A 9064-nucleotide genomic window follows, 5' to 3' on the forward strand; every position below is an offset into this window, starting at 1 on the left:
ACCAAGTTAAATCATATACAGTGGTGCCTCGGGTTACGAAATTAATTTTTCCACCATTCCTTTCGTAACCCGAAAATTTTGTAACCCGAAACACTTTTCCGTTAGCACTGGAAAGCCTATAGCTGCACTTTGCAGCATTTGAATTTCGCGCCGAAATGAATTTCGTAACCCGAAAAATATTTCGTAACCCGAAACAGTTTTTGCCAATCCAACTTTTTCGTATCCCGGAAATTTCGTAACCTGATCATTTCGTATCCCGAGGCACCACTGTACTTTGCAATGTAAGCAAAATCGCTGTGTTCAGTGATCACTTTCAACCCATTGCCATTGCCAACCACCTTGTCTCCCACATGATCTTTGGGGCATTTCTTGGGGCTGACCAAGTGCACTGCCTGGCCAGATGGAACTGACTCTGCTTACAGCAAGCTGCTAAAAACACTAAGGGCTCAAACTGCAAGGTGCTGAGCATTCTAGGCAGACCCAGCAAAGCCTTAAACAACTGCTTAACCTGAAGCACTTAATTTGCCGTAATGAAGCCAATAGTTCCGGGTCAGTTGCTAAGTTAACTGCATGGTCCCCAGAATGTGGTGCTATAACACAAGCCAAAGGAGACAGACAGCCGTGTGGCAAATTGTCCCCTAAAATATGCTCTGACTAAGGAGACTTGACATTCACTAATTTATTATTTCTCTGCTGAAAGATTGTATTGGTGAAACATTGGTCATTTTTGTTACAAATAGGTTTTTTTAAAAGCCTGAATTCTGTTGGTAGTTCCAATTAGACTAAACCCATTAAATCAATTGTTAAATGGTGAATTGGCACTTGGATAAATCTTATTAATTCAAAGGGTTTACTTTACAATCCTGCAAATAGATTTCAGGTTACTCCCCCAAAATCGGCTGTCTTGTCCACTCTTCTTTGGGAAAAGATCTAATTGACTTCTGTGAGATTTATTTTACAGTAAACACGCATAGAACTTGGCTGCAGATTCTATAAGTTACTATTCTTATTCTGTAAGTTATTTCTATAATTACTTTCTTTTGACCTATTTTTCTGTTCAGATTTGAGTGTTTGTTTGTTTTTTGAAAAAGAAAACCCAGTTGTGAAGCTATTTGTATTTTGATTTCTTGACACTTGTTATTTTCAGAGTGCTTTATTAATAGATGTATATTCCACAATGAACCCTGTCTTTATAAATGCAAGCACCTGGATATTCCAGTGCTGTGAAAGCCACTAAACTAAGCACTGTTGAGTTAAGTCATCTACTTAAAGTAAACCCATTGAAATAAATAAGACTGGTTAGGCACAATTAGCTGAAATCCCACTGATTTTAGTCTTTTGGTTGTAGAAAAGCATGCTAGAGTTTCCAATCAAAACCGTGATTCTACATTAACCAGTGGAATACCATACCAAAGTCGTTTGTTTGTTTGTTTGTCTGTTTGTTTCCTGTAATTTGCAGTGCAATATTTAAGCCCCAATGATTTCAGGTGGCTTACTTCCCAGATAAACAAGTAGGTATGGGATTTCAGCCTCTGCCTAAAACCATGATTTGTACTCCATATGGACAGAAAAATCTTGAGTTTTTGGCTTGGTTTCTGTTTCCCCGAAGAGTTTATGAATTCAGGAGAAAAGTGGTATATACCCCAACTAAATAAATAATAAACAGTAGACTTTGAGAGGAGGAAAGGAGTGGTCCAAGCTATGGTTTGTTTCAGATATTACACTCAGCCATAGCTTGCCCAGACTTATGAAACTGATTTTAGATAATAACTGACATGGTTTACTGGATTGTGTTGGTTGAGACATCATGATAAACTTGATTTGGCATTAATCCCAAAACCTCTCTGTAAATCATCCAGGACATTTCACATCTGCTTGTGCTGAATAGTCAATGATCCAGTGAAATCAATGTACCTTGGATCTATGTCAAATGAATGACCCAAAGCTTCACCTGGACTTCCGTGAGCAGAGATGCTTCACGGTTATCAGCGTTGGCCAGGGCTCCACACAAATGCAAGCAGCCAATTCTTTTTCCAGTTCGTGCAGCCTCCAGACCCACTGGGTTCCCCTTCTCTGGGCTGGACTTTGTAGTGATGACAGTAAGCCATGGGGATCCTGGGACTTGTTCATTCTTCCTCCTTTCTTCTTATTTTTATTAAACTGATTTTGGAGCCACAAAGGGGGGGGGTTTAAAAAAATCTGCTTCTGTTTTAGGTTCACTACCGTTTGGTATACATCTGAACCTTAAAATGTGGTTAATCATAACCATTCTTTTGAAACCCAGCCAGCTCATAACCCAGGTTTGAAATTGGTTTGTTTCACACAAGCCATGATTGAGAGTGCAATATTGATTAGTGAAGTTGAAGGCTTTCATGGCCGGCATCCATAGTTTTTTGTGGGGGTTTTGGACTCTGTGGCCATGTTCTAGAAGAGTTTCTTCCTGACGTTTCGCCAGCAATCTGTGACGGGCAAGCTTCAGAGAATGCCAAGGTCCTTTCCAGGCAAGCATTCTCTGAAGATGCCAGCCACAGATGCTGGCGAAACAGCAGGAAGAAACTCTTCTAGAACATGGCCACAGAGCCTGAAAAACCCACAAAAAACAATATTTATTAGGTTTGGATCAGGCTTAGACATGCTATTTTTTGGATTTCAGTTTCCAGAATCCATCAGCCAGCTTGACTCTGGGATTCTTAGAGTTGCAATGGAAAACTTTTCCAGGCGCTGGTTTGGACGACACGATAGCTGCACTTCATCTAAATCTAATTTTAAAAATTGTGACCTTTCCTCAGATGTGCTGAAAGAGGAGGTGTATAGACATTGCAACAGCTCCTTCCCATCATTCTATAGTTTTATGGTATCTTTGCATCTAGTCCCTGATTCTCTCTAAATGAATGTCTCATTTCCATTGCCTGGCCTCAGTTTAAAAACATGCTGCCAAGTCGTTGCAACTAGCTTTCAAAAGGCATTACCAATAAAAGGTTGTTGTTGTTTTTTTGAGCTAAATGTGAAGCATTGTGGTCTAGCCCTTATATAGTGTCTCTTAAAATCCTTTCCCTGCTTTTATTTCTCCTATTTTGTTTTATTGTGTTCCTGATCATTTTGTTTTGTTCGGTTATTGCACAGTATTTGTGAATTAAAGGTAATTTAAAAAAAAACAACCAAATTTGGGTCCTAATGATACATAAACGGAGTTTTCATTCTTGAAATATTATGGCACTTATGCTCACTTTAGTAAATGTAATGTAAAATATTAATAATATTGATGATGTGTACACACATTTAATATACATGGTCTCATGTAAGATAAATATTTGCCTTTTTTTCTAAAAGGTGTATGTATTCTATACATGGAATAGTCTTTAGAAAGTTTCTATATGTTCTTAAAAATGGCAATACATTCCAAAAAAAGGTACTGTAAATATGTACAGAGAACAATGTAATTTGGTAGTTTTGCCTGTAATTTTTTATTTTAAGTGGACTTTCTACATTTGCATCTTGCAATGTCTGTATGGTTTAAGAGTGCAAAAATAATAATAATAATGATAATAATAATAATACAGGTAAAAAGCACAGAATATAATGTTTAAAAAAAGAGAGAAAAATTACTCAGCATTTGATGTTTGTGATTCTTATTGTAAATGACATCTGTACTGTGAATGAAAAGAAGTTTTTACACGTATATTGCCTTTACTACAGTTCAGACGGTCTACTTGGTCTGAGCCTACTTTTTTTAAAAAAAATAGCACGTTGGAATAAATTTTGAAGTCCCAACATTTTTCTTCTGAACTGTTTGGCAGTTATTTTTCCATTAATAAGTAGAAATGCAAGGAAACCTGCCAGGACTGGCTCTGCCATTAGGCAGGGTGAGGCATCTGCCACCATTGTGAATGGCAACAGCAGCGCATTGCTTGTTCCTAAGACGCCTTTGGTTGTTCCCCACGGTTGCAGGAGAGAACAGGACCAGAGCAATGGATGCAAGCTCCAGGAAAAGAGACTCCACCTTAACATTAGGAGGAACCTCTTAAGAGTAAGGGCTGTTTGACAGTGGAACACACAGTGTAGTGGAGTCTCCTTCCTTGGAAGCCTTTAAGCAGAGGCTTGATGGGCACCACAATGGGCACCACAACTCAAAAAGGACATTGAGAAATTCGATTGTGTCCAAAGGAGGGTGACTAAAATGGTGAAGGGTCTTGAAACCATGCCCTATCAGGAATGCCTTAGGGAGCTGGGGATGTTTAGCCTGGAGAAGAGAAGGTTAAGAGGTGATATGATAGCCCTGTTTAAATAAAGGGATGCCATACTGAGGGAGCAAGCTTGTTTTCTGCTGCTGCAGAGACTAGGACCTGGAGCAATGGATGCAAACTCCAGCAAAAGAGATTCCAGCTCAACATTAGGAGGAACTTCCTGACAGTAAGGACTGTTCGACAGTGGAACAAACTCCTTCCTCAGAGTGTAGTGGAGTCTCCTTCCTCTGAGGTCTTTAAACAGAGGCTGGATGGCCATCTGTCGAGGATGCTTTGATTGAGAGTTCCTGCATGGCAGAAGGGGTTTGGACTGGATGGCCCTTGCAGTCTCTTCCAACTCTATGATTCTATGAAGTGTCCCACAGCCAGCCCATTCCCCTAAAGTGACCTGCTGTCCTTTGGTGTGATAGAGGATGATATTCTCTTGATAGTACTCAGCTAGCGAATCCTGTCAGCTTCAGAGTGGGAGATGGGCTGCCATATTGATCTTCAAGGCAGGAAAATCTTCCTTGTTGATTGTAAAACTTGCCTTTTTATCTTCACAATTTTTCTGATTATCTGTCACATGGTTTCAGATATCCATGGCAACGAGATATTTTTGACATCCTTGTCTTTAGACACTGCAGATATAAAATGCATATTTACTGAATTTGGATTCAAACGTGGATGTTGTTCATTCCCTCTAATGGGATATGTGCCCACCATAAATGTTGTCTCTGGATTTTAGTATTCTTGTATCAGCCTCTGTCAGGTCAGAATATGTTTTCTATTCTGCTTTCTATTATGCAACAAACGTCCAATCTATCCAAATCTTGCTCATCATCTGCGCTATTGTTGGAAAGCTGTATCTAACAAACTTGGGGAAAACTATAAAGGTACCAAATATAATATTTTAAAAATGGAAAAAAAGTAACTAACAATTATATAATCTGCATAGGATTATATTAATTATTTTCTTCATATTTTTCGGTTTGTGTCATTTTAATTCATTATAATTTAATTATAATCATAACTAATAATTATAACTAATAATAATTTAAAAACTAATAATTATAATTAGTAGCTACTCTGTATGCTTTTTAGTTGCTTTTGGTTCATTTTTTAATATTATATTTGGTACCTTGTATGGTTTTTCTCAAGTTGGTTAGGTATAGTGATCTTTTCAAGCCTCTCCTGTGCTTTTTGTGTTCCTAATGCTGGATACACATCAACATTCTTAGACTTTAAATATTTTCCATGATGGCCTGGCAGGATTTCTTCCGCTTGGACCCAACTGACCCAGCGATTGGAGATTAGGTCCTTCACTTGCTGAAGCAAATGTCAAAGATACAGAGGAGCTCTGAGTCGAATTCAGGTCACCACAGTTGAAAACCCATGTCAACCATTTAGCAGGTTTCCCTCTGGAGACGTAGCAGGAGAAAGCCATGCAGCCGGAGACCATTCCAGAACTCCATCGCCAAAAAGGAGAGCATCTGCTTGAGGGTAAAACCCAAGGAGTTGCACCTCCAGGTTAAATCTGAACATATACAGAAGAAACAGAGACAAATTCTGGCCTGGGCATCTCCACACAAAGCCTTCTTGAAAAGGGATAAAATACCAATAAAAGGTTGGTTAAAATGCAAAGATATTCTGAAAAAAGAAAATGGAAAATTAATAATGAAAAGTCGGAAGAACTAAATGTAGAAGGGATAAATATAAATTGGTTTCCTTATCAACAACTGAAAGAAGGGTTTCTGAAATGAGGAGATAATGATAAAAATGAATGAATGATATAAATGACAATAAAAAAGGAACAAGAGGCTGGATGGCCATCTGTCGGGGATGGTTTGAGATTTCCTGCATGGCAGAATGGGGTTGGACTGGATGGCCCTGGCGGTCTCTTCCAAGTTCCAACTCTATGATTCTATGATTCTATAATTAAGGCCTAACTTGTTTAGAGCTAATGGATCTTTATCCCTTGATGCTAGTGGCTAGAGGAGATATAACTCAACAATGTTTGGGATGTCATAGTTTGACTTCCTGAGGAAAAGAGATTCCTGTTAAAATTTAGAGGAACTTCCTCTGAGTAAGGGCTATTCGACAGTGGAACAAACTCCCTCGGAGTGTAGTGGAGTCTCCTTCCTTAGAGGTCTTTAAACAGAGGCTGGATGGCCATCTGTCAGGGGTGCTTTGATTGAGAGTTCCTGCATGGCAGAATGGGGTTGGACTGGATCAGGGCCCTTGGGGTCTCTTCCAACTCTATGATTCATGATTCTATGAAATCATTGTTAACTGGTAGTTGGTCTAGGACTGTGGAGATCCAGGTTCAAATCACCATTCAGCTATGAAGACCACGTTGGATTAGTTATTTATGTGTCAGTCTATCCTATATCACAAGGTTATGGTGAAGATAAAGGTATAGTATACCATTAATAAATAATAATAATAAAACTTTTATTTATATACCGCCCTTCCTGAGATCAGGGTGGTTTACAACATAAAACAAGCAAATAACGATTTAAAAACAGTAACATCATCACATGTATAGACCATTCTCAGCAAAAGGTGGGGTTTAAACCAATCAGTCAATGATCCCTATTCAACATAGCACTTATCCCAGTTTGCTGGGTAAAAGATAGCCATATTCTGATACACAAAAATATACACAAAAATCTATATCCCTGAATGATTTTTTTAAGTGTTTTGTGGGGTTTTTGGGCTCTGTGTCCATGTTCTAGAAGAGTGTGTTTCTGATGTTTCGCCAGTATCTGTGGCTGGCATCTTCAGAGAATGTGTTTTTTAAAAAGAAATTCATAGCATTCACAAATGATGTTGCCCTACACAAGTGGAAGTGCATGTGCTGCTTTCCCTTGAAAAATCTTCTGTTAAAGACAGAAATGGATGTGTTGATTTTAAGTTTTGTTGAGTTAGCACCTCTGAATAAGGTGAATAAGGAGGTGAATAAGGAGGGAGGCCAGGGAACTGGGATCATGTTACTACTGTTTTTAAATGTTATACTGGACATTAGATCCCCGAACGGGAAAGGTGGGATATAAATAAATATTTTATTTATTATTATTTTATTAACACTATAACAACCACAATCTATTCTGGATGACAAGGAAATAAATTAAGCAGAATGTACTGGGTTTGCACCCAGAGCACTCCAGTGCCAATGGGGCAGCATCAGTCGCGGTCAGAGATGTGGAAACAAGTCTTATGAGGGATATTTTAAGGAAATGGATATGGAGAAATAACAAAACAGCTGTCACACAGAGTGGGCAAAGACTTAGGCTTAACAAAAAGTTGAATATCAAAAGATACATCTTGATGCTAGGAGCAGTTTAACAAGGGAACAAAAAGCCTCAAGTGGTGACCAGCTTTCCCATGATGGAGGTCAGCTCATGGCTAACTGTGGAATTCACTGCCAACTTGGGTTTGAAAAGCGATTACATAAATTCATAAAAGCTAGGACTGCAGTGACAACTAGTCTGGCTAGCCATTTATCACCATTTCGCTTCTAATAGGAGGGGGAGTATGTCTCTGTATATTAAAAGTTGGGAACCATGAGATGGAGGGTACAGTTGCAAATACAGTGTGCCCGCGTTATACACGGACACGCTCAAGCCACGGGGAGAGTGCGGGGTGCAAGGGGCGGCACATCCCATTCAAATGAATGGGGCACATGCCCATGCCATGGAGCATAGGTGGAATTCACCTTACGCGGAGGTGCCGCATCCCCGGAACGCATCCCCGTGTAAGGCAAGTTTCCACTGTATATCATAATTTCATAAGCAACTGCTTGGCCCTGTATGAACAGAAGGCCAGCTCATTCTAATCCAGCATGGCTGTGATGTCTTCAAGCAGCGACTGAGCAGTTATTCTGGGGGTGTCTCTTCTTTCTGTACTTCCTGCATTGAATAGGAAATGGGGCTAGGGTCTGTATTTGGATACATCTGCAACAAAAAACTGAGCACAGCATACCATGAAATCTAAGGGCACCTTTCCTCCCTCAGTCCTGCTTCAGAATGCCAAGAAACCCCTCACAGGAAAGTTAAAGAAACCAATGGATAATGTTTGGAGCAGCAGTTTTGTCATTTGGTGCCATCTGCTGGATTACACTGGCCACAGTAATAAGAGCATTGAGCGAACATTGCTGAGTTGCTGTTTCTCCAGTGAGAAAACCTAGCTCTAAAAGAAAGGCTGGGTTGGTTGTGAAAGGGCTCCCACCTGCCACCTCTTTGCTAATGTGGGAGACTGACACCATGTTCATGTTCATGATTCATGACAGTGTTAACCTGAGTCACATTTCTTTGTTGTTGTTAACTGTTGTCGCATCGATCTTGACTCATGGTGACCCTGCTGATGAGACGTCTCCAAGACCTGCTGTCCTCAGCTGCTCTGCCCAACTCCTGCATATTCATGCTTGTGATCTGTTTAATGGAGTCCATGCATCTAGCATGCAACCTTCCTCTCTTTCTATTTCCCTCCTCCTTTCCTAGCATTATTGTCTTTTCCAATAGGCCATGTCAGGATCTCAACTAGTATTTCTCTAATACTCTAAGCTTACTGGAATCAGCTTTCTTGTTGTCCAGAATGTGTGCCTGACTACCTTTACCTTTATCTTTTCTCTGTATGACAAATACCAAGGGGACATGCTCACTCCCACCTAAGGATGTCACTATTTCCACTCCATTCATCTCTGTTGATGAGCATCAAATCCAAAAGAGCTGACTCCCTTGTTTCCTCTTCCACCCTTTGTAGCGTGAAATTGTCTGCAAAGCTAACTCACGCTAGCAGAGTGTGATTTCCAACAAATATCAGCTTTATTGAAGGTTGCC

The sequence above is a fragment of the Sceloporus undulatus genome, chromosome 9, assembly GCF_019175285.1.
Source record: "Sceloporus undulatus isolate JIND9_A2432 ecotype Alabama chromosome 9, SceUnd_v1.1, whole genome shotgun sequence".
Taxonomy (NCBI): Eukaryota; Metazoa; Chordata; class Lepidosauria; order Squamata; family Phrynosomatidae; genus Sceloporus; species Sceloporus undulatus.